This window comes from Cupressus sempervirens, chromosome 1, assembly GCF_028749045.1.
Source record: "Cupressus sempervirens isolate cs-2001-9-10 chromosome 1, ASM2874904v1, whole genome shotgun sequence".
NCBI lineage: Eukaryota > Viridiplantae > Streptophyta > Pinopsida > Cupressales > Cupressaceae > Cupressus > Cupressus sempervirens.
The window spans coordinates 884,343,112-884,368,772 of record NC_143118.1 but is presented as its reverse complement, the minus strand read 5'-3'; positions in this window follow the sequence as shown (position 1 = coordinate 884,368,772).

Genomic DNA, 25,661 nt, shown 5'->3' with positions numbered 1-25,661 from the left:
TCAAAATTTCTTTGTGTTGAAACCCTAGATTGCACAAATGGCCTCTAGCTCTAGAAAACCTCAGAATAAAGAGTTGTTCAAAGTCCAATTAGTATCAAATGAAGTCAAGAAACCTGATTTCAAACCTATCCCTAAAGTTGTGTATAAAAATTACCTTGCCAGAGTATTGTCTATAATTACTCCTAAGTTTGTAATGATTCAAGATGTTAGGAGATGCTATAACTATAAGACTGGTGCTATTAGGGACATGGAAACCAGGGAGGCATATGAAAAATTGTGTGAGAATGGAGTATTGAAAAAAGAGTTCCAAATCATTGAAAAGAAAGGCTTAACCCATGCCCTAGATTTTCCTACCATGTTTAAGACCAAATGGATTAGAATTGTGTTGAGTAGGATACATGATGGTAGTTTGTGGTTAGAAGATGGGCCAATCAAAACCTCAAAAAGGATTATTCATAGACTAATAGGGTATCCAACTCTAGAATGGCCCAAAGCACTAAGGAGTGGTTCCAAAGAAGGAATTGAGAAGAATATTGGAGCTAAGTGGAACAAGAGAGTCATGATTATTGATACCATTAAGGACCCTCTTGTTGATTTTGTAGTCAGATTCATTTCCCAAAAATTTTACCAATCAAGCTAACTCTTGATAGTGTTCCCTATATTTTAGTAGACATTGGTTAAAAATTTGTCAAAAAGGATCATACTTATGATCTAGCTGAACTGCAACTACAACAGATCAATGAGAATTTGGGAGCTATAAGAATAACAAAGGGATCCCAATGTAAATTTGGAGCAATTTTGATATGTATATTCTTCTATGTTTAGAATGAATTCCCCTCATTTGGAAAGGTAAGTTGGAAGACAAATAGGTCTAAAGTAGCCTAGGTGAATGAATACATAGAACAAATGGGAGCCAATTTTGAGGCTATCATGACCAGTTATTTTGAAGATTTCAAGAAATCAATGAAATAGAGACTTAGGATTCCACTCTCACTTGTGGAGTAGCATATAAATGATATATTTTTCTTGTTGATATTGATTACACCTACATCCAAGCAGCCATACCAAGGGTAAGATGGCTTAGGTGACTTGGTTATGAGATAAATATTGATGAGGTATCTACAACAATTACAACATTTCTTGTAGAAAAAGTAGATAAAAGTGCCCCAACACTTTGGCATGTATGATGTTGTAATATCTAAGGTGGATATGGAATTTGAAATTGCCTCAACACTGAAGAAAAAGGATAAATTAATGAGGAAGCTCAAGGGTAAATTTGGTGAAGGATCAACAGATGTAGAAGAAGATAAAGATGATGAAGAAGAAGAATAGGGCTAGGAGCCACTAGTAATAACCCAAGGAATGGGTGAAGATGCTAAAGAATAAGAAGGTACCGAGGAAGAAGAGGAAAGCACAAAAATAGCCTGCTACTTAGCTTAAAGGAAACAAGAAAGCTAAGCCAAGCCTGACAAAACCTACCACAATGGAAAATATAAGGGCTACAACAAAGGTGGCCAAGGAACAAGAAAATAAGAAAGCCATAGAGCAAGGAGGACTAGAAAAAAAGAAGCAAAGAAGAAAGTATGTGGAACCTCCTAAATCAGATGAGGAGAGGATTGAATAAGAGGAAACTAGCCAGTTCGAAGTGGTAAGTCACACCACTAAATCTGATTTAGAAAATATTTGTGACAACATTAGGGACAATGCAGACTTGTCAGGGCTTATAGGCATTGATTTCAATAAATTGAGTAGAGAGGAGAAAAACATAGTGGAAGAATTAATTTACACTATGATGGCAAAGTTCAAGAATACTCCACTTCAACTAGATAATATTATGCCTAAGGAGTTATATTCTATTGTAGAGAATAAATGGTATTATTGCCTAAACATGGAAAAGGAAATAACAGAGTCAACATTGGCTCATGTGATGCCTGAACTCACAAAAGGCCAAATAAGAAAGGCTAATAAGAAGCATGGGAGGAAATTTGCACCCAAGTATAGAGCCTTCAACATATTGTAGAATAAAATTGAGGATGTTGTGAAGAAGTCTACTTTAATGTGGAAAGTAATTTATGGCCTCATAACTATAAAGGAAGGACAAGAAGATCCCTTTGAGGGAAGAAACAATGATGAAGAAGAAGAGGAAAATGATAAGGAAGAAGAAGGAGAAAAAGGAAAGGAAAATGTTGCAATGGAGAAAGACACACAAGAGAGTGTACAAGACACACAAATGCCACCACCAAGTCCTCCACATGTAACATCCACACCTATAGAGATGGTAATTTTAAAGGATGTTCCTGACACCTCTGGTTAGAACATCAACCCGTTGACTACAAAGGATCTTAAAAAGACCCTTCACTAGACTACTCTACAATCATAGTTATACACTAATCCAGTCTTGGTGAGTGTGGAGGAACTTCAAAAAGTTGTAGCTAAAATCATGAAGGAGAAAGTGAATCCACAAGAACCACCCTCATATACTCCAATAGCTACAAGTGGACAACCACAAGAGAGAGCAACATAAGATGCATCAACTAGGGTTGATTCCATAGTCATAGTGACTTCAACTATCGAGGAGCTAGCAAAGGAGAAAATAGGATAAAAGGATATCTCTATTCTTATAGCACAAGGACTAGATGCACCACCTTAGATCATAATTATTGATCAAGGAAGAATTGAAGAGGACAAGGAGATACCTAAGGATAAAGAACAAGAGGCAAGTCAAACATTGATAAACTTTCCTACAATAGGGACTCCTATAGGAACAACATAGTAGCCAAGCACTAATGTAGTACCACTTCAAATATCAGCTCCAGGCTCAAGCTCTACCAAGGTTGCAAGGGTACTTCACTATGGAGACCCTAAACTTAATGAAGAGATAGTCATTCCCATGTATGACTATAAAACTATGAACATAGACTAGATTAATGAAGTGCAAGAGGCACTAGAGAAGAAGAAGAAACAAGAGATACTCAAAAATGAGTATAAACAAAGGCAAGCTTTGATTGAAATTAAAGACATCTTTTTAGACACATTCATCTTATAAGTACCTAACAAAACCAAGCCCATAATGAAAAAATTATCCAACACACTGGACCAAGTATAGAATGAAGACCTAGACACAAATGCAAAATTGCTAGAATGGTCTGAAAAGAAATATCAAATGAAGGTGAATGAATGCATATCAAGTGAGATAGCACTAGTTAGGTGGATTTGGCAAAGAAAGTTGAAAAGGTAAAAGTAGTACTTGAGAACATATTCTCATTATACTCCAAACTATGTGATCCATCAATTTTCACACAAGAGACCAGCTAGAAAATAATGAGCTTGGAGAGGAACTTGAAAATATCAAGCATGCATCTACCCAAAAATGTAGCTCAGAGTGAGAAGCATTTTGCTACTATGCTTCACACTCAAAAGGAATTAGTTGTGCTCATAGAAAATGACGCCAACATAAAGGCCAAGTTAATACAAATACATAAGGTTTCATAAGGCACAACACTTGGTGAAGGTTTTGCAAATGAGTTTGCAAGCTTTGGGTTTAACCATGGAGGAAACTCTACAGTTAAGTGTGCTCAGGCTGGAGTAGTACTAGGATAGTGACCTCCTAGGAAGTCCTGATGCTTCGCCCCTATGAGCATCACCTAGATCCAATGAGTGCTAAGTGTTCCATTTATTCTCATGATAGATGGATTCATGTTAAATCACTACTCATGAAACATGGGTCAATGATTTTGACTCAAAATCACACAGTTAAATCCTGATAGCAATATCATAATAATACAAATACAATCTGCTATAACCCCTCACATGGAAGTTTTGCTCAAAGAACTAGCCTATGCAAAGAATATCTTGAAGAAATATCCCAATCTTTCTACATTAGAAGCCCTAATACACCTTGCAATAGAGATAGCTATCCAACTTAAAGCAATAGAAATTGCATTAGACAATTGGGATGCTACTCTAAAGATCATAATGGAGGTAAACAAATCCTTTTTGGCTAAGTATTAAAATAATGCATAGAACCCTTTGCAATAAGTGTTAAAAAAGGGGGAAATAATAAATTAAGGAGACTCAAAGGGGAATATATCCAAAGGGGGAGATATAATAAATTGGGGGAAATAATAAATTTTTGAGTTTTGAGGAGAAGATAAAACTAAGGGAGAGATAAGAAGATAAAGCCAAAACGTTGCAAAAGCTACAATGGAAGATATGAAAAAGGGGGAGTAAAATAGAGGAGATAGAAATAGGGCATACAAGGGAAGGAATGACAAGGGAGAGATAAAGAGTATTGGAATAATCAGCATGAGACAAATCTAGCATAAGGAGTTTTGGATATAGAAATGGCACATCACCTCAGGTGGAGTTACAAGTTTTGAGGTATATAATCTTCTACAAAATTTTGAACAAGTTTTCTAAAATTTTGTACATATGCCAAACAAGAAGTATATTATACTCATAGAGATTAGATTCATAATGTTTAGTTAAGTGTTTTTGACACTCATGTCAAACGAGGAGACTATTGGTCTTAGATTGGTTTTGACAATTGAGTGTTAGTACACTTAAGAAATTTCTAAGTTGATACTGAGTATAATATAGATGTCAAGCTATAGTACGTGCTAAGCAAAAAATTCAATAGGTGTTGAGTTATTCAAGTGTTGAGTGATAATTAATGCCAGGCCAATATATTTGCTAAGCAAAGTATAGGTGCCAAGCAAGATAGAGTTACTATAGGTGTTGAGCAAGACAGAGTTACTATAGATGCCAAGCAAGACAAAATTCCTATATGTGTTGAGCATTAGCAGTTAGTAAGTGGAGAGTAGCATAGAATCAACATAAGAGTTTGTGCCCTCACAAACTCAGATGTAAACTATTTTTGAGCTAACTCAAGATAAATCTCAAAGGATCTAAAAGATAAGATCAAATCTATTACATTCCCTATGCAATCAACATGCAACCAATCCGAAAAATGGAAAGAATTAAGAAGGAAAGATGGATGAATCTCAATCATACATTCATACCTAACCCTAAGTCTTGAAACCTTTTTAAGGAGGTCAAAACCCCATAATTTATTGTCGTATGGGAATGCATGAGAGAATGCTAGCAAAGTATCGAAGGAAGTGAACGGGGTGAGGAAAATTAGAAGAAGAACAACATTGTAGAATCAAGTTTATCAAAATAAAGTATCAACACTACAAATAGAGTTATATCAGATCAAGAAGGATCATATTAGACTGGATAGAATAAGGATTTGGAGTTAGCAATTGAGGATTGTAAGTCATTAGATCAACACATTCTATAATAATTTCTATCCATTGTATTAGGACAATGAAAATCCTATGAAGATAGGTTGGTTTAATAAGTTGTTAAATCCTTTAACATGGTGACATTCCAAGTGAATGTTTGTAAATCCCTTAGATAGGTCACTTTTAATAGGGTATAGAGCCTTTAATAGGGTAGGACTTTCATATGGTGGACCATTGATGATGGTTAAATTTGTAACCTTGACAAGTTACATATTGTTGCAATGATAAGTTGTGGGTGTCATCCCCACCTCAATTTTACCTTCTCATTTTGGAGGGTTTCTGGGTGATCAAATCTTGTGTTATTAATTTTCATGCATGCCTTTACTTTCATATTAATGAGAGATGTTAGATGCATGTGATTGATTTCGGTTAAATAGTTTTAGAGGTTATAGTTTGGTACTTTTGATTCACCCCCCTCAGAAGTAAATCTTCCCACTTGTAAATTCCAATAGACCTTAGTGCCAAATTTTGAATCTCCTTAGTGTAGGTAGCCACATCAAGTTTCTTCTATTTGAGATTTTGCCTCTGCTTATGGATCTTAATCTTATAGTCCTTTGGTAGGTATGTCTCTTTGATCTTTGCCACCATTGCCTCCCAATTGATTATAGTCTTCTTCCCCTCACTTTCTCTTCCTTCATGCATAAATTTCCACCATGTCAAGGCTTGACCTTTCAACCTAGAATTTGCAAACCTCACCTTTTGTGCTTTTGTTGTCCCTTCATACTCAAAGTAGTTCTCAACATTTTTGACTCCAAGACTTCTTATACATCCATTTTTACATGAAATAGAGACACATTCTCTAGATTCTTCCCTCCAAATGCTTTGAAGGATTTTAGGAATGGCTCCTGCTCCCCACCATTCTACATCATTCTTTTTAGTTCATCACACCCATAACTCCAAATTTCTTAAATGGGCCTTGTAGCCCTAAGAACCCCTATTAGCTCTCCTAAAACCAAGGTTTTAGTAATTCCTCCCAAAAACCCTTAATAAAGCTACTTGATTTCTAAAGGACTTTGTTTCCTATGGACCTAGGAAAAAGGATTTTGGTGGTCTTAGGTCAGAGTACTATCCATACAGTATGAATTTTGGAAACCCCTATTTTGAGGGCTTTTAAGGTAAACAAAAGGTTTATCTCCTCCTAAGGTATTCAACTGCACTCCCTACCTCCTCCTCCAATTCCAACACTCTTAGTAGCCTACTCTTACCATACATTATAGAGATTGACTCATACTGATCCCCTATTCACTACTACACTTCTTTACAAGCACACATTGCACCTTGCCAAGCTTTGCTAGCTTTCCTAGGGATTGCTTGTAAATATGGCCAATTGTCCTTCACAAACCCCAACCTCCATATTTACAACATGTACAAAGTCATTTTCCTAATTTCCAAAATCTATGAGTGTTTGACCATGGAATTTCAAGCCATAGCTATTTCTATGCTACTAACTCAAAATTGGACAATAGTATTGCACAAAAAAAATGACTTTCTAAGCCTTAAGAAATGAAACATTTGAATACAAAAAACTATATATAGTTTCAAAACATGATCAAAGGAATCCAAATCAATGAAAATAGTAACACAATAAACTCCTCTAATTCCTTAGTTCACAAAAAAATGCTCCAATGCTCATACAATGTTGTACTAATAGGTGTTGTCCATATATTCAAGTATCCAACCCCTAAAACTAGATTGAGGGATGTTTAAATAGACTTCCCCCTCCTACTTTTCCATTGAACCAATTCATACCCACTCCAAGTAGTTTGTTTCCAAAAACTACCCAAAAGTTTGCAAAGTAACTTTACAAAATTGAAAAGTTGTCAATGAGAAACTTTTGACAACTTTTGCAATTGTTGCAAACCAAGACTCCAACCTTGATTAGTTTGGCCCCAAACCTTCCCACATGGATTCAAATCATCAAATGACCACTTTTTACCTAATTAACTATCAGTCTCATATTTCTTTTGACAAATGATTACCAACACACTTTAGAAATTTTCTTATTTGATGTCGAGTATAACATAGATGTGGAGTTATAGTGTGTACCAAGACAAAAATTTAATAGATGCCGAGTAGATGGATAGTACTAAGAAAGTTTCAACTATAGAGTGATAGATGCCAAGTCAAAATATGTGCCAAGTCACTATAGGTGTCAAGCAAGGCATAATTTCTATAGGTGTTGAGCAAGATAGAACTCCTATGTGTGCCAAGCATTAGTAATTAGTAAGTGGCGAGTAACACAGAATTAACATAAGATTTTATGCCCTCACAAAATTAGATGTAAACTATTTTTCAGCTGACATATGAAGAATCTCAAAGGATTAAAAAGATAAGATCGAATCTTTTTAATTTCCTATGAAATCAACATGCACCCAATTAGAAAAATGGAAAGAATTGAGTGGGAATGATGGATGAATCTCAATCATAGATTCATACCAAACCCTAAGTCACAAAACCTTTTTAAGGAGGTCAAAACCCCATAATTAAATATTTTATGGAATGTATGAGAGAATGTTAGCAAATTTTGAAGGGAAGCGAGAGGGGTGAAAAGACTTAGAAGAAGGACAACATTGTAGCATTAGTTACAAGAATAGAGTATTAGCACTTTGAACAAAGTCATATCATATTAAAGAAAGATTAGATCAGATTGGACAAAACAAGCATCCAAAATTAGCTATTGAGGATTTTAAGTTATTAGGTCAACACATTCTACTATACTTTCTACCCATTGTATTAGGAGAATGAAAATCCTATGAAGATAGGTTGGTTTAACAACCATATTTTAAATCCTTTAATAGGGCAGCACTCTAAGTGAATGTTTGTAAATTCTTTAGATAGGTCACTTTTAATAGAGTTTTAGAGCCTTTAACAAGGCAAGACTTTCAGAGGGTAGACCATTGCTAATGTTCAAACTTTGTAACCTTGACAAGTTACATGTTGCTATAGTGATAAGTTATGAGTGTCATCCCCACCATAGTTTTACCTTCTCATTTTGGAGGTTTTCTAGGTGATCAAATATTGTGTTGTCTATTTTCATGCATGCCTTTTATTTCATGTTAATTAGATAAGTTACATGCATGTATTGATTAGCTTAAAGTTTGGTACTTCTAATTCACCCCCCCTCAAAAGTATTCTTCCCACTTGTAAATTCCAATAAGTGGTATTAAAGCCAAGTTCTTACAAGGAGAAGCCTTATAGTTTGAAGAAAAGATCTATAAGTGGAGGTCTACAAGCTTGGGAAGATTATAGAAAATTAGGAGATTGAGATACATCTCATTCTACATTCTCTAGAAGAAGCTAGGGAAGAATTGAGGAAATCCCTCAAGAAAAGAAAAGAAATTGCCATAGCTGAAAATGATACATAGTACAAGGAGATTGACACCTAAAAAGTGTTTTCCAATGGATATTCTAAGGAGTTTTTTGTAGCAATTGTAGACCTGATGAAGAAGAATAGAGCTCAAGCAGAAGAGATTAGAACTCTCAAGATTGAGCAAGAATCACAAGCCATGATGCTTTGTGAAGTGACTGAATAGAAGAAGAGAGCTATTAAAGAAAAAGCTATTATAGAAGATGACAAGAGAAACCTAGCCAATAGATTGGAGGAAAAGTCAATTGAGCTTGCAAGAATTTCTAACATGTAGCTAGATACCCTAAGTCAAATGATGAATGCCCATCATGAATTGAATGTCAAGGACATTGAGATATCCACACTGAAGATGCAAAAACAACAACTTCCAAATGACTTGAGAAGAGAGAAGGAAATTTTAGAGAGCTTCAAAAAACCTAATGAAGCTATCAAGTATTTTGAACAACTACTAAAATCACCAAGATCTAGTAATGACACTTCAAGACTAGGATACACCAGCACTAAAAAAGGAGAGTCATCTAAGATTGTAGAAGATAGAAACAAAAAACATAAGAACACTAAACCCACTTGTCATTTTTGTGGTAAAAATGGACATACCTCTAATGTGTGTAAGAGAAAGAATGTCAACCAACATGAAAAACCTAAAAACATAGGTCACAAGTGCACAAGTGCAACAAGCAAGGACATCAAGAACATGACTATAGGACTAGAACCACCAGGACACCAAGATTTGAAGGTCACTAATGCAATTGCAAGAATTATGAACATAGAGATTTTGAATGCAAATCTAAGCCTATGTGGACACCAAACCAACTAGCAAAGTCAAATAATCATGGACATTACTACAATTGGGAGTACAACACTAGACAAAGTTGTCACTACTATCAAGAGTATGGACACATCCCTAAAAATTGCATAAGAACATATTTTAGTGGAAGCTACAATAGATGGTTGAGGCAAACTACATGCTTTAGTTGTTTGAAGATCGGACACATCAGCAAAAATTGCCCAACAAGGTCAAAGGCACCCAACTCGAAGTTCAACAAAGAAAAAGAGAAGGTAGATGTTGAGAATGTTAGAGGAGAAATAAATAGAACTTGGAAAAGAAAAGATGGATGCAGCACATCAAGTGGAGGGGTCACTTCACCTAAAAGTTCAAGTGGTCACACTTCAACCAACTAAGCAAAAGAAGCTATGTGGGACTGATATTTGAATGATTTATCATACATCAGTTCCAAGACTAAATTAGTACTTAAAAGGATGGATCAACATGAATAAAGATTCAAAATTTTTACGTTGTTCTTGGGTGAGGAAAGTTATCTTCAGTTGCCAAGTTTTCTAAAAAAGTTAGTAGAGGCCAAGTTAGTAGTGGATGTCAAGTGAAGGGAACTTCTAATTGAAGCCCAGTAAGGGAAACTCTAGTGTATTTGAGTGATTTGAAAATTAATGGAAGTTGAGTGAAACAAAATTGCATAAGGAGCTAAGAAGATAGTTGTATATGCACTAAGCATTAAATACTATGAAATGAAGGGTATAAGGTCAAGTTTTCAATCATTTTTCATCATCATGAATAGAGAAAGAGCAAGAAGAGTGTAGAAATAGTTTCAAATCAAAGATTAAAGCTTTTTTGAATATTTCAACCAAGATTCAACATCATTTCATCAATTCAAGGTATTTACACTTGTGTCGAGCTACGCAGTTAAGGAATTTTTACATTTTGAAACCCTAGTTTGAAGAAATGACATCTATCTCTAGGAAACCCTAGGAAAATGAGTCATTTGAGGTTCAATTTGTTAGTAATGAAGTCAAATAGCTAGATTTTAGGCCAATCCCTAAAATTTTTATAAGAAAAACCCTGTGGGAGCTTTATCCGTGATTCCACCCAAAGTTGTGATGGTGCAAGATGTTGTAACTACAAAATTGGAGCTATTGGTGATATGGAGATTAGGGAAGCATACAATAAATTGTGTGAAAATGGAGTATTGAAGGAAGAGTTTCAAATTGTTGAGAGGAAGGGCTTAACCCCTGCCCTAGAGTTCCCTACTATATTAAGGACTAAATGGGTAAGAATTGTGTTGAGTAGAATCCATGTTGGACATCTATTGTTGGAAGATGGAACCATTAAACTATCTAAAAGGATTATACATAGAGTAACTAGGTAGCCAACCCCAGAACAACCAAAAACCCTAATAAGTGATTCCAAGGAGGCTATAGAGAAGAACACTGGTGCAAAGTAGAACAAGAGAGGGATGATAATTGATACTGTCAAGGATCCTCTTGTAGAATTTGCTATTAGAGTCGTATCTTATAAATTCTACTAGTCAAGCTGACTCAACAGTGTACCTTGTATTATAGTAGATGTGGGATACAAAATTTTTAAGAAGGATCATACTTATTATCTAGCTGAACTGCAATTACAATAGATCATGGAGAATTTGGGAGCCATAAGAAGATCCAAGGGAGCCCAATGCAAATTTGGAGCAATTTTGATATGCATATTCTTTTATGTACATAATGCATTCCCTTCTTTTGGAAAGGTAAGTTGGAAAATAAATAGGTCAATAATAGTATAGGTGAATGAATACATAGAAAAAATGTGGGCAAATTTTGAAACTATTATGACTAGCTACTTTGAAGATTTCAAGAAGTTAATGAAATAGAGACTCAAGATACCTATCTCTCTTGTTGAACAACATATCAATGACATATTTTTCTTAGTTGATATTGATTTCACATACATTCAGGCAACAAGACCAAGGGTGAGATGGCTAAGGCCACTTGGTTATGAGATCAATATTGATGAAGCATTAGTAGCAATCATAACATTGCTAGTAGAGGATATTGATAAGAGTGCTCAACCCATTGGCACTTATGATGTTGTCAGATCCAAGGTGGACATGGAATTGAAAATTGCTTCAACCTTGAAGAAAAAGCACAAATTAGTGAAGAAGCTTAAGGCTATATTTAGGGAAGGCACTGCAAAAGGTGAGGAGGATGATGAAGAGGCAGATGATGATGAAGAAGAGTAGGATCAAGGGCCAGTTGCGTTAACTCAAGGCATGGGAGAAGATGCAAAAGATGTAGAAGGTGCTAAGGAGGAAGAACAAGACAAAGAAGCACCTACCATGCCTCAGAAAAAGGAAAGAAAAGCCACCACCAAACTAGTTGCCAAACCAAAGAAAGTTGCAAAGCCTAGCCTAGCAAAGCCTACGACAAGGACTAGTACAAGAGCCACATCCAAGAAGGCTAAGGAGTAAGAAAAGAGGAAGACTACTGAGTAGGAAGGTCCAAACTAGAAGAACCAGAGAAGAAAATATGTGGCACCCCCTAAATTAGATGAAGAAAGAATAGAATCTAATGACAATATCCAATTCAGAGTGGTAAGTCACACCCCTAAGCCTAATTTGAAAAACATATGTGATAACATTAGGGATAATGTAGACTTATTTGATTTAAAAGGTATTGATTTTAATAAGTTGAATAGAGAGCAATAGAACATGGTTGAAGAATTGGTCTACACTATGATGGACAAGTTCAAGAACACTCCACTTGAACTTGGCAATACAATGCCCAAGGAGTTATATTATATTGTAGAAAATAAATGACATTATTGCCTCAATATGGAGAAATAAATAAGAGAGTCAACATTGGCTTGAGTAATGCCCAAACTTACTAAAGGGAAAATAAGTAAGGCAAATAAGAAACATGGGAGAAAATTTGCATCCAAGTATAGAGCCTTTAGTATTCTACAGAATAAAATTGGAGATGTTGTGAAAAAGTCCATTAAATTGTGGAAGTTGATTTATGGCCTCACAATTGTAAAAGAAGGACAAGTAGACCCCTTTGAGTTAAGAAATAATGATGAAGAAGAAGAGGAAAATGATAAGGAGGAAGAAGGAGAAAAAGAAAAGGCAGATGTTACAGTGGAGAAGGAGACACAAAAGGATGAAATGGCAACTGCTGAGGAGTAGCAACAAGAACAGAGTGTGCAAGACACACAATTTCCACTGCCATGTCCTCCACATGTAACTCCCATAGCTACAAATATAGTAACTATTCAAGTTATTCTTGAAAATTTGAGTCAGAATGTAAATCCATTAATTGTAGAGGATTTCAAAAAGATTCTTCACCAGACTAGCCTACAAGCATAGCTATTTACTAATCCAGTCTTGATGAGTGTGGAAGAATTGCAAAAGGCTATAGCTAATATCACAAGGGATAAGGTGAATCCACAAGAACCACCTTCTCATATCCCAATAGCTACAAGTGGACAACCCCAAGAGAAAGTTTCATAAGACACATTAGCAAAGGTTGAATCCATAGTTCAAAAGACACAAGAAATAGAGGAGATAGAGCCTATAAGGGAGCCAACAAGATAGATAGATACATCTATCTCTATAGCACAAGCACAAGATGCAGTTCCAAAGATCACTATAATTGACAAAGAAAGAATAGAGGAGGAAACCCCTAAGGAGAAGGAGCAAGAGGCAATACAAACATTGATAAATTTACCTATAATAGGGACTCCTACAATGCCTCAGAAGCTAAGCACTATTGCCATGCCACTCCAAATATTTGCACCAAGCTCAAGCTCAACAAGTGTTGCAGTGGTACTTCACTACGGAGACCCTACACTAGATGAGGACATAGTCATTCCTAAGTATGACTATGAAAATATGAATATTGATTAGATAAATGAAGTGCAAGAGGCACTTGAGAAGAAGAAGAAGTGAGAGATACTTAGAGATGAGTATAAACAAAGGCAAGCTTTGATTAAGATAAAGGAAATCTTTTTAGATGCTTTCAGCTTGTAGGTACTTGATGAAACCAAGCCAATCATGGAGCAACTATCCAATATAATTGACTAGGTATAGAATGAAGACCTTGATACTAATGAAAAATTGTTAGAATGGTTTGAAAGGAAGTTTCAAAGGAAGGTGAATGAAAGAATATTAGATGAATAGCATTATCTCAAGTTGACCTAGCCAAGAAAATTGAAAAGGTAAAAGAAATACTTGAGAATTTATTCTCACTATACTCAAAATTGTGTGACCCATCAACTTTCACACAACAGACCAGCTAGTGGATAATGAGCTTGGAGAGGAATCTAAAGGTATCAAGCATGCAACTACCTAAGGATCCAACTCAGAGTGAAGCATTTTCAAACTACACTTCACACTCAGAAGGAACTAGCTATACTAATAGTAGATGGGGCAGATACCAAGGCCAAGTTAATACAAATTTAATCTACCATCACCCCACACATGGAATTTTTTTAGAAAGAACTGGTCTATGCTGAAAATGTGATTAAGAAAGAGCCCAATCTTTCTACATTGGAAGGCCTAGTTAACCTTGTAGTAGAGATAGCAATCCAACTCAAATCACTAGAAATTGCACTAGACAATTTGGATGCTACTCTGAGGATAGTTATGGAGGTAAATAAATCCTTTTTGGCTAAGTATTCAGTCAATGTATAGAACCCTTTGACATAAGTATCAAAAAAGGGGGAGATAAAATTTTGAGGAGATCATTATAATAAAAAGGGGGAGATAAGTAGGTAAATTTTGAGCCAAAAGGAAATTGAAACTACAAAGGAAGATGTGTGAAAGGGGGAGTAAAACTAGAGTATGGCAGATAAAATAGAGCAGATAGATCAAAATCAACATTAACATGAGACAAATCTACTATGAGAAGTTTTGGTTAGAGCGAACGCACATCAACTCAAGGGGAGTTACAAATTTTGAGGTATACAAATTTCAACAATTTTTGAAGTTTTGTATATATGCCAAATAGATGTATATTATACTCAAAAAGATTTTATTGATCATTTAGAATTAAGTGTTTTTGACAATAATGTCAAAGGGGGAGATTGTTGGTCTCAGATTGGTTTTGACAAATGAGTGTCAACACACTTAAGAAATTTTCTTAGTTGATGCCAAGTGTAATATAGATGCAAAGTTATAGTACATGCCGAGCTAGAAATTCAATAGATGCCAAGTAGATAGACAATGCCAAGCAAGTTTCAACTACTAAGTGATTAATAGATGTTGAGTCATCATATGTGCCAAGTCACTATAGGTGCTGCGCAAGACAAAATTTCTATAGGTGCCAAGCAAGACAAAATTCCTATGTGTGTTGAGCATCAGTAGTCAGTAAGTTCCAAGTAACACAGAATCAACATAAGAGTTTGTGCCCTCACAAACTCAGATGTAAACTATTTTTGACCTGACATATGAAGAATCTCAAAGTATTAAAAAGATAAGATTGAATCTTTTTAATTCCCTATGAAATCAACATGCAACCAATCCAAAAAATGGAAAGAATTGAGTAGGAAAGATGGATTAATCTCAATAATAGATTCATACCTAACCCTAAGTCATGATACCTTTTTAAGGAGTTCAAAATCCTATAATTTAGTATTGTATGGAATGCATGAGAGAATACTAGTGAAGTTTGAAGGGAAGTGAAAAGGGTGAAAAGACTTAGAAGAAGGACAACATTGTAGCATTAGTTACAACAATAGAGTATCATCACTTCAAACAGAGTCATATCAGATCAAAGCAGGATCAAATTAGATTGGACAAAACAAGAATATGAAATCAGCAATTGAGTATTGTAAGTTATCAAGTCAACACATTCTACTATACTTTCTACCCATTGTATTAGGAGAATGAAAATCCTATGAAGATAGGTTGGTTTAACAGTTGTATTGTAAATCCTTTAACAGGGTGAAATTCCAAGTGAATGTTTGTAAATCCTTTAGATAGCTCACTTTTAATCAAGTGTTAGAGCCTTTAACAGGGCAAACCATTGCTAATGGTCAAACTTTGTAACCTTGACAAGTTACATATTACTGTAATGATAAGTTGTGGGTGTCATCCCCACCCCAGTTTTACCTTCTCATTTTGGAGGGTTTTTGGGTGATCAAATATTGTGTTGTCTATTTTCATGCATGCCTTTTCTTTCATGTTTATTAGATATGTTACATGCATGTATTGATTAGCTTAAAGTTTGGTACTTCTGATTCACACACACCCCCCCGCCTCTAGAAGTATTCTTCCCACTTGTAAATTCTAACATTAACCACTCATTGGCTAGTTTCACATTATTTTTCTAGTTTAAGCACTTTGAGAAACTTTTTCTTCCTAGTACCTACTTGACAACTATTAACTCCTAGACTCAAATCAACCAAATTTACTTTCTTGTGTACTCACTTTCAGACTCTATATGTAGTCCTTATTATTTATATGGTTGGTTAGACCATGTACAAACCAAAACACCTTTAGGGTTTGACCTTACCCCTAGGTGCTCCTGCATTAGTTTGATATTCAATTTTAGTTTCTTTATCTTAATAAAAATTAAATTAATACCTACTTGACAACTTTTAACTACTAGACTCAAATCAACTAAATCTACTTTCCCATGTACTCACTTTGGGACACTATATGTAGTCCTTATTATTTTTATGGTTGGTTAGACCATGTACAAACCAAAATGCCTTTAGGGTTTGAACTTACCCCTAGGTGCTCCTACTCTAGTTTGATATTCAATTTTAGTTTCTTTATCTTAATAAAATTTAAATTAATATCTTTCATTGACTATCTCTCTTATTTTGAAGCACCACATTGTATATCAAAAAAAAATGTGATTGTGAAGACATACTTGTATCCAAAATTGGATTGTAAGATACTAGATTTTCTCCTTTTGTATTTATTTCTTAAACATATGCATCCATCATAGTACCCTTCTAAAATGATAGTGGAACTCAACGATAAAAAATTATTTAGTTTTCAAATTATTTATCTTATTTCTCTATTTTTTTGTCCTTATTCAAATTAACCTCATCACATTTCATAACCTTCCTTTGATTATTTCTTAGACATTTCAATCCCATATTCAGTCAACTCAAAAAATGCTCAATTGCTTATCAAATTTGAAACTCAAATGACTTTACTCATGCTAAAAGCTACAAAATATGAGAATGCAAAATAATTTGAGTAATCAAGTTCATCATCATTCAAATGCTCAATCTACTAGTATACATCAGTAAATAATGACTGATCAATCCTTTTACTCTATCCTTCATTGATTAATCCTAATAACATTAAACTATATTAGAGATGGTTACTAGTTATTTTAATGAATCTTGTACATGTTCTTAAATTGTATACCTATTTCAAATTTCAATGGTCAAGAAGGAAACAAATATGTGCTTTAGGTACACATATCTATTTTTTCAGTACATACACATTATTTAAAGTTCCAATTATATACTTACCCTTTGTATTGGACTTTGGGATAAGATGGGCTTAGTGGGATTGAGTATGTGCATTGGATCATCAATTAATGGTTAAGACATTGGAAACCAAAACCTTTGCCTTGTCATATTTTTTAAGGCCCTTCTTATCAAAATTTTCAATGATTACACTTTTTTTACTACACAATTTGAAATGGAATTTTTTTATATTTTAGTCAATTTTATTATTTTTGTATTAGTTAATAATGAAGATCACCCCTGAACTTAATGTTGGTGTAAATACATATTTATTGTTTACACTTACTTAAGTTTACTTAGGTTAATGCATTATTTTATTATTTTGCATTATTTTATTATTTTATTTTGTGAGACACTTAGGAGTTTGTGCACCTTTTTGAGTTGTCATGTTGACAACATAGAAATACACAACTCTATTTTAGTGCATCGTGTCTACAAAATTGGATATTGCATCATTCACTAAGTTTTCATGTTGACAACATATTTATTTGCACTCCTTTTTTATCATATGTTGTCTACAACACTGATTTGTGTGTTACACTCTTGTAGGCTTATCCTCTCATCACCACACTTACTTCCATGCTTAATTAAGGATAACCCATATCTAGTGGACATATGTCTGGTTGTGTGACTTATCATGTAGCTGATTCTTAGGCATTTTATATGTATCTCAGAGGCCTTTATATATAGACACGCCTAGTGTACTCTCATAATGCATATTACATGAATATATCACCATTCTAATCATACTCTCTCTTTCTAGTCTATAATTATGCTTGTGTTTGGATTCTTAGTTCTTGGGTGAATTTTTCCCTAAGGAAAATTCTGCCATGGTATCAAAGCTTGGAGATTTTCTCATCGCATAGCCATTCGAGACCATTGTTACTTCAATACCTTAGCCTGAATCTAGAGTACTACAAAAATTGGGAGTGTCTAGAGCCAAATCTAACCTCACCGTTGTGTCTGGAATGCTGATTTGGTGAAGATTGACTATAAATTTAACTACCCTAGCCCAAAGTCGACTATGAGGGAATTTTTTTTTTTGCAAATCGTCACCCAAATTTGTCATTTGTAGATCTATTTGATTAATTTTCAAATCTATAATTTATTTTTTCTCTGCATTTTTCAAAAAAAAATTAATTTTTTTTTAGGCTAGGCAACCTTATAGAGAAAAGTTTTTTTGGTACAAGAACTAGGTTGTCAGATCCTAGCCTTGCACCCTGCGAAGAGGAATATTATTTTATTATAGAGCATATTCCTTGATTCAAAAAATTTTCTACCAACTTCTGACACACACAGGTTGTACCTGCAAATTGTAGTGGTTAAATTTGGCACTAGACCAGAAAGCACATTTTGACTAGTGGCCAACACACTGGTAGCTTATTTGTTTCATGATTTGTGCAGTGTAATTTTCATACATATAAAAAATCTCCAACCACACCAATGTGGGATAATTCCCACATAACCTTGGTGCTGTCTTTAAAATCTAGCAGACATTTAAAGTAGTTTCTAGCAGCTATTTTGTATTGTGCAAAAAGTGTAGACCACTAGTGAATTCAATTATTCCCAATGCCTGCATCCAATAATTTTGGCATCTTTTTTGGAGTTTTTCAACTGTGTGAAGTATTTTTGACCACTCTATAATGAGTTTTGGTTGTAGTGAACACTTTCTGACTACCTACATAGATTTCCAACCTGGCAACACGTAGGCACCAAAGAATACCTTTTGTGACACGTAGACCTAGCAAACAATAGACATGTGGTGCTTTATCACCATAAGCTATGCAATCAAAACCCGCGTGGATAGTTCCTACCATGTCTTCAGCTCACTTTTGTGACATGTCACCTGCTGGAGAGACTGCCACATGGACCAAGTCTACATCATTGATAGCTAAACCTTAAGACACATTAGTTCCTACATAATGGACACCTCATCATAGCCATACTATGCCACATCAACATCTATATGATGCCATGTTAGCAAGTTGTATTGTATAGAAGCCTAGTCAGCTTGACTCATCATCCAGCTAGTCTTTTTTTTTGTCGACATCACCAAGGCACAAGGTTAAATTTGATAGTTATCTGACTGTCAAAACCAAGCCATTTATAACTATTGTGATGGTCATTTGATCATCAAATCTAAGCATGCAATTTTTCTTCCAAACCCATCTTTAGATTACTTTTTGATTTGGCAGCTTGAATTTGCAAGCCCATAACTCAGTGATCTGGACTCTGATTCAGGTACGTTTTTTTTGAAATTGGGTATACTTTCCTAAACTTTCTAGTGGTTGTGTTCTTTTCTAGTTTCGGTGCAAAGATTTTTTAGACATTGCATTTTTTGGTGACTATACCTGCATAATCCTACATTTTGCAACTTACAAACGCTCTGTGTGGGCATGTCTAGTTACTTTTTTAGGTTCCATTTTTTTGAAAGTGCATTATTTTTTTTGACTTTCTAGATCTACAATTAGATTCTAGGGTTGTGTGCACAAAATTCTCACTTTTAGAACTAGGGCTTTTTCTAAAATTTGCTAAGATTTGATTACTTTTTGTAATTGTTGTACATCTGAGCTATAATGTCTCATGTCAGATTTGGGCCTCAAAAGGTAGTTTTAAAAGGAAAATTAGAAAGTCCACTTTTTTCATTTTGACAAGTGGCCCATTGTACACACACTACATATAAAGTGCCAAAAGCATCTTTTTTGGGGTGGTTTTTTGATTGAGTGAAAGGGGGGGTGTTTATTGTGTTCTTGTGTCTCTCTTTTGTGCTCTTTTCATTTCTACATCATGGGTTCATTTAAATGTTCACCTCTAACTTCATGCAATTATTCTACTTGGAAAGATATTGCATAGAGTAGATTAATAGAAAAAAGTTAAAATCTTTATGTTGATGGTACAATTATGAAACCTATTGATGTTAAAGAACTCATTGAATGGAAAAAACAAGACCAACAAGCTTTAGGAATTATTAGGATTTGTGTGTACAAAAATCTCTTCTTTCACATTACTAGTTTCACAAAATCCAAACTAGCTTGGGATAAACTTGAATCATTGTATGGTAAGGTGAATGAAGAAAAGGGATTTTGGATTGAGGATGAACTACTTCTCTTAGATCTAAAGAACTTTGACACAATTCAAGATTACATTAACAAAGCCAATGAGTATAAGACACTACTTAAAGATTGTTGAAATCCCATGAAGGATGACAAGTTGATTCATCACATCCTAAAGAGGCTACCTTTAGAGTATGCTTCATTTGTTTCAAGTTTTAACACTCACAGGTTGACCATGGGAACTACTTACCAGAAGCCTACATTTGATGCATTTACAGAGATGTTGATTATTGAACAATCTCACTTGATGGATTTAGGACTTCTCACGACATCAAAGACCAAAGCCTTTGTGGCTAGTGATAAGCACCAATCAAGTCAAGGAGGGAAAAGTTCTAGCAACAAGAAGAAGAAGCAGTGGAAGCTGAAATCATAGTCCAAGACACAATAGTCCCCGTCATAGCAAGGAAATTCTTCTTCCAACAAGAAGGGAAGTAATGAAAAGAAGGACAAATTTTTTTGTGCATATTGCAAAAAGTCAACTCATGATGAGCATCATTGCAAGACTTATAGAATCAATGAGTTGGAAAATCTACTTAGAAAGAACAAGATTCAAGTGCTAGGTACTTCCAAGGATTCAATTCCAACCTCTTCAAAGGGTAAAGGGCAAGCATTTATGGAAAATTCAAGTTCTTCTTCGGAATGGATACTTGACTCGGGTGGCTCCTACCATATGGGTTTTTTCAAAGGGAGACTTTTCTTCATTGAAGCAATCAAAGGTACTACACATCTTCATGGGAGATGATACTAAAATGTAAGTTGAAGGAAAAGGACATGTGAAAATGGAAAATAGGGAATTCAAAAATGTTCTCTACGTTCCAAACCTTAGCTCCAATCTCTTATCAGTTTACCAAATCAATCACCTTAGAGATAGTCACAAAGTTTAGTTCCTTCCAGATTTAGTGATGGTGCGCAGTCTTAGAGATTATTTGTTGATTGTAGTGGGGAAAGTCAATGATGAAAATAGGGTTTATTCCTTCTCCCACTTTGTGCCTAAGTCTCCTTCTCAAGCCCTATTAACTCACTCACATTCACAACCAAATTTATGACATGAGAAATTTGGTCATCTTGACTTCCGCTCTCTTCAAAAAAATTTCTCAAAACACATGGTCAAAGGTCTACCTAAAATCAAGTTTTCTAAGGGTGTTTGTTCATCATGTTCAGTGGATATGCATCTCGAGGAGAAGTATGATAAAGGGAAGTCTTTTGGAGCACCAATTGTTCTTCAGTTGGCTCACATGGTTTTAGTCAAACCTTTTGCAATGACTTCAGTCAGCCAAGGAAACTACATTCTTACTTTCATTAATGACTTTTCATGATTCACTTGGGTCTACTTCCTTCATCAAAAGAATGAAGTGGTTCATAATATTCTAGCCTTTAAGACTCATGTTGAACACAAATCTAGGAAAGCCATCAAGGTACTATGGGTGGACAATGAGAATAGATATATGAATAGAAGACTTAGAGAATTTTACAAACATGAGGGGATTGATCTTTAGAATCCACCGGCATTTAGTCATCATAAGATAGATGTTGCAGCTATGAGGATTAGAACTCTCAAGACCATGGCAAGTTGTATGATAAAAGCCAAGTCTCTTGATCCTAAACTTGAAGTTGAAGCCATTAATAGTGCTACTCACATACTTAATAGATCTCCTCATAATGCCTTAGATGGGAAGACTCCTTTTGAGGCATGATGCAACAAAAAACAAGTTGTGAGTCACTTCAGAGTCTTCAGTTGTCCAACATGGGCAAACCTATCTTCTAGGGGATGCAAGGCACCAACACCTAGGCCTTGTACTTTCATTAGGTATGAAGACAATCCAAAGGCTTACAGACTTATGGGTCTAGAGACTCATGAGATCTTTGTGAAGAAGGATGTTCACTTTGAGAAAAGTTCACTAAGCTTATCTTCTAATCCTCTCTGCACTTCCTACATAGTGGAAACTGATAGTGACACCAATGATAGTGCTTCAATAGTTTTAGACACATGAGGTTCTATTAATAGTTGTAGCAAGAGGTCACATCGTTAGTCTAGTCCACCTGCTTATATTACCATAGTGAAAGGTCCAGCACAACATGGTACATGTTGTCTCCCTCCTTCAGCTTTAGTTGATGACTACATGGAAAACATTGTAGGTTTGTTCATGGAGTCACACACCATAGACTTGGGAGATATCCTTGAGGACTTATATATTCTCTTTGATAACGATGATCCTTCTACAATTTTTGCGAGGGCTCATTCTAACCCTAATGTCCATTCTCTACATGATCATTATTTATAGGTTGGCGTGATTGTGGATCCTTATGAACAACAATTGTTAGAGGTCTCTTTGTTAGTTGAGGAGACAAATGGTTCATTGGAATAGGTTCAATAGACAACTTTGCTAGATCTTCATTCATTCTTTTTAGCACACTTAGAAGGCATGACCATCAGAATTAGCATAGGGATACTTGAGTAGGTTTCAAGACCAGAATACATCTTTAGGATTGCACATTTGCCTTTATTTCTTCCAAAGGATAGGAACATCATTCTGCACTCTTGCACCAACTTCTTCCTTGGAAAAGCTTTCACTGATAGGCATTCTTCATTTGGGGGGGGGGGGGAACTACCTTGTCTCTCTTCCTCTTCTTTCTTATGGGGGGCATTTTTTCCTTTTATGAGGTTTTGTCTCTCTCATTCTTCACTTTTTTATATACTATATGTATGTCATAATGGGGGGGTTTTAATTACTCCATCCATCCATGCATCCCTTTTCATCTCTCTTTTTGGGGGAGGATTTTTCCCATGATGTTTTCCCTCTTTCTCTGCTTTATGAGAGATTACATTTCATTATGTACATGGGTACCTAACATGGCGTAGTAGCCAAGACCCATTATGTATTTCATTCTAGTTTTTGTAAGCTTAAGGGCATTCCCCTAAGTTGTACTTAGGGGTGGTGTTGGTATAAATATGTATTTACTATTTACACTTACTTAAGTTCACTTAGGTTAATGCATTATTTTATTATTTTGCATTATTTTATTATTTTATTTTGTGAGACACTTAGGATTTTGTGCACCTTTTTGAGTTGTCGTGTTGACAACACAAAAGAGAGAAACTCTATTTCAAGACATGGTGTCTATAACACTAGAGTTTGCATCATTCACTAATTTGTCAAGTTGACAACATAGTTACTTGCACTCCCTTTTTAGCACATGTTGTCTACAACACTGATTTGCATGTTACACTCTTGTAGGCTTATCCTCTCATCACCACACTTACTTCTATGCTTAATGGAGGATAACCCATATCTAATGGACATGTGTCTTGTTGTGTGACTTATCATGTAGTTGATTCTTAGGCATTCTAGATGTATCTTAGAGGCCTTTATATACAGGCACTCCTAGTGTACTCTCACAATGCATATTGAATGAATATATCATCATTTTGATCATACTCTCTCTTTTTGGTCTACAATTGTTCTTGTGTTTGAGTTCTTAGTTCCTAGGTGAATTTTTCCCTAAGGAAAATTCTTACACTTAAAATATCTAGTTTTCCCAAATTTTATATAACTTCTTATTTTTTAGATTTTTCACAAAACAAATTATATGACATCAATGTACACACAATGATAAGTTTAGATCAATTTATGGTAGGTGTACACTAGAGTTTTATAAAATAGACTTTAGAGTCAATACAAAATTAGAAAAAACCAAAAATATGATAATTTCTATTTAGTGTTTTAGGCTTGTCTATATAAAAAGATTTGTAAAAGCACTTTTATTTAGGTCAAGATATGATGGTTGTAAACATGTTCAAAGATGAAACTTTACACATGTGCATACTATAAAAGAATTTATACTATGTGGGAATTGAAATAAATTATGTATTTGAAAAGTACACTTTAAGCACTAAAATTCATATTGCTAATTGTTTTTGAGATTCAATCCCTATAATCCTCAAACTTTTACGCAATGTGTATTAGGGAATGGAATCAACTACCCTAACCATAAATGAAAAGGGAAAACTATGATTCACATCCCAATGTAAGCTTGATTAACACAAGAGAGAGTGTCAATTCTGAACCAAATACAAAAAGATGAATTACTTGGAATCACTTCTCCCTCACCTACACCTTAAGATGGTTTTAGGTAAGTAGATATGAAAATATAAAGCTAAATGTAAAGACATGGATTCAAAATAAAAACATGTAATTAGACTGCTAAATGATCTCCAAAACTATTAAATCTCACCATCTAAATGTAGTGAACCTTTTTTAAGTCATGCACTAAGTTATATAATGACACTCCACCATTATTTTCTCATTATCAATAATTTCTCATTCCTTATTCATTAATCAAATTAATACAATAGGAATTAGCTTTTATTTGTAAATAATATTCCATTCAATAATATTAAATTTTTGAATTTTTCTCATTTTAATATATTCTCACTTCATAATATTAGAGTAAGGATGTCACCTTTTATAGTTATACTCCTCCATTATTATCATTGACCATGAGAATGTGATTTATCACAAATAATTGCAATTAGCAAGTAAGTCATAATCACTTGTTATTAATTTTATGAAGGCATTCAAATACCAATGTAAATAATAAACAAATCATGAATGAATCAATCAAATTGAACACTAACATATGTTGACCATACGGACTGATGGAGTTTCCATAGGTCACATTGCTTAGTGGGGGCTCAAGGAACATATTCAATATACCTAAGTTTTATGTAAGCAAGCATCATAGATTGAGGAGTTGAACATTGATTAGACCATGAAAGGATGTTGGATTGTCCAAGTGAGACCGTGACCCACTAGTCAAAGGAATCTAAACACTCCTAAGGTATGGAAATTTATTAATTAAGAAGGGTATGAATTCTTAGTTTATGGATAAGGATGAAGTTAAATTTAAGGTATGAATGTTTATTAAGGAAGGTATAAATGTTTACTTGGTAAATAACCTATACTTATATGCAAAAGAATATTTTTTCATGTATAAATATAATGTATTGAGGAAAGAATAAACTAAATATGATTAATTGTTGAGATAAAGAGAGTCCTTATAGGAAGAGAGTGATCTTAATGGCTTAAGATGAAGAGAGCCCCTTTAGGAAGAGAGTGATCTTAATATGGTCATAAGCCCAAAATATTTCATAGATGTTAACATATGGATATGTAATACATGCCCTAGATAGAGAATATCTATTGTAGGAAGGATCTTGAAGGGAGCTCACTTCATAAAAGATAGAGAACTTAGGACCCAAGAATCCTCAAGAGGGTCATCCATCTCAATATGCAGATGTCTTTAAGTTTAAGGTTAGGATAGAAGGTACAATAGTGAAATATAATTTATTACGCTATAAATTATTAGATTGGTTTTGTAGGTATTATTATCCTAATTAGTGAGGATATTACAATGGCATCAGAGGATAAGCCTATCATCCTGTGAATTATATTCCATACAAAAACCATCAATAGATAAATAAAAAAAACAATGGCAAAAAAACTAGCACAAGAATTGAGAATTTTTATGAAGAGAACTAACTAAATATTTGAGCATGCACAAATAAAATTATCCTCAAAGCTATACAAAAATTGGGCAAT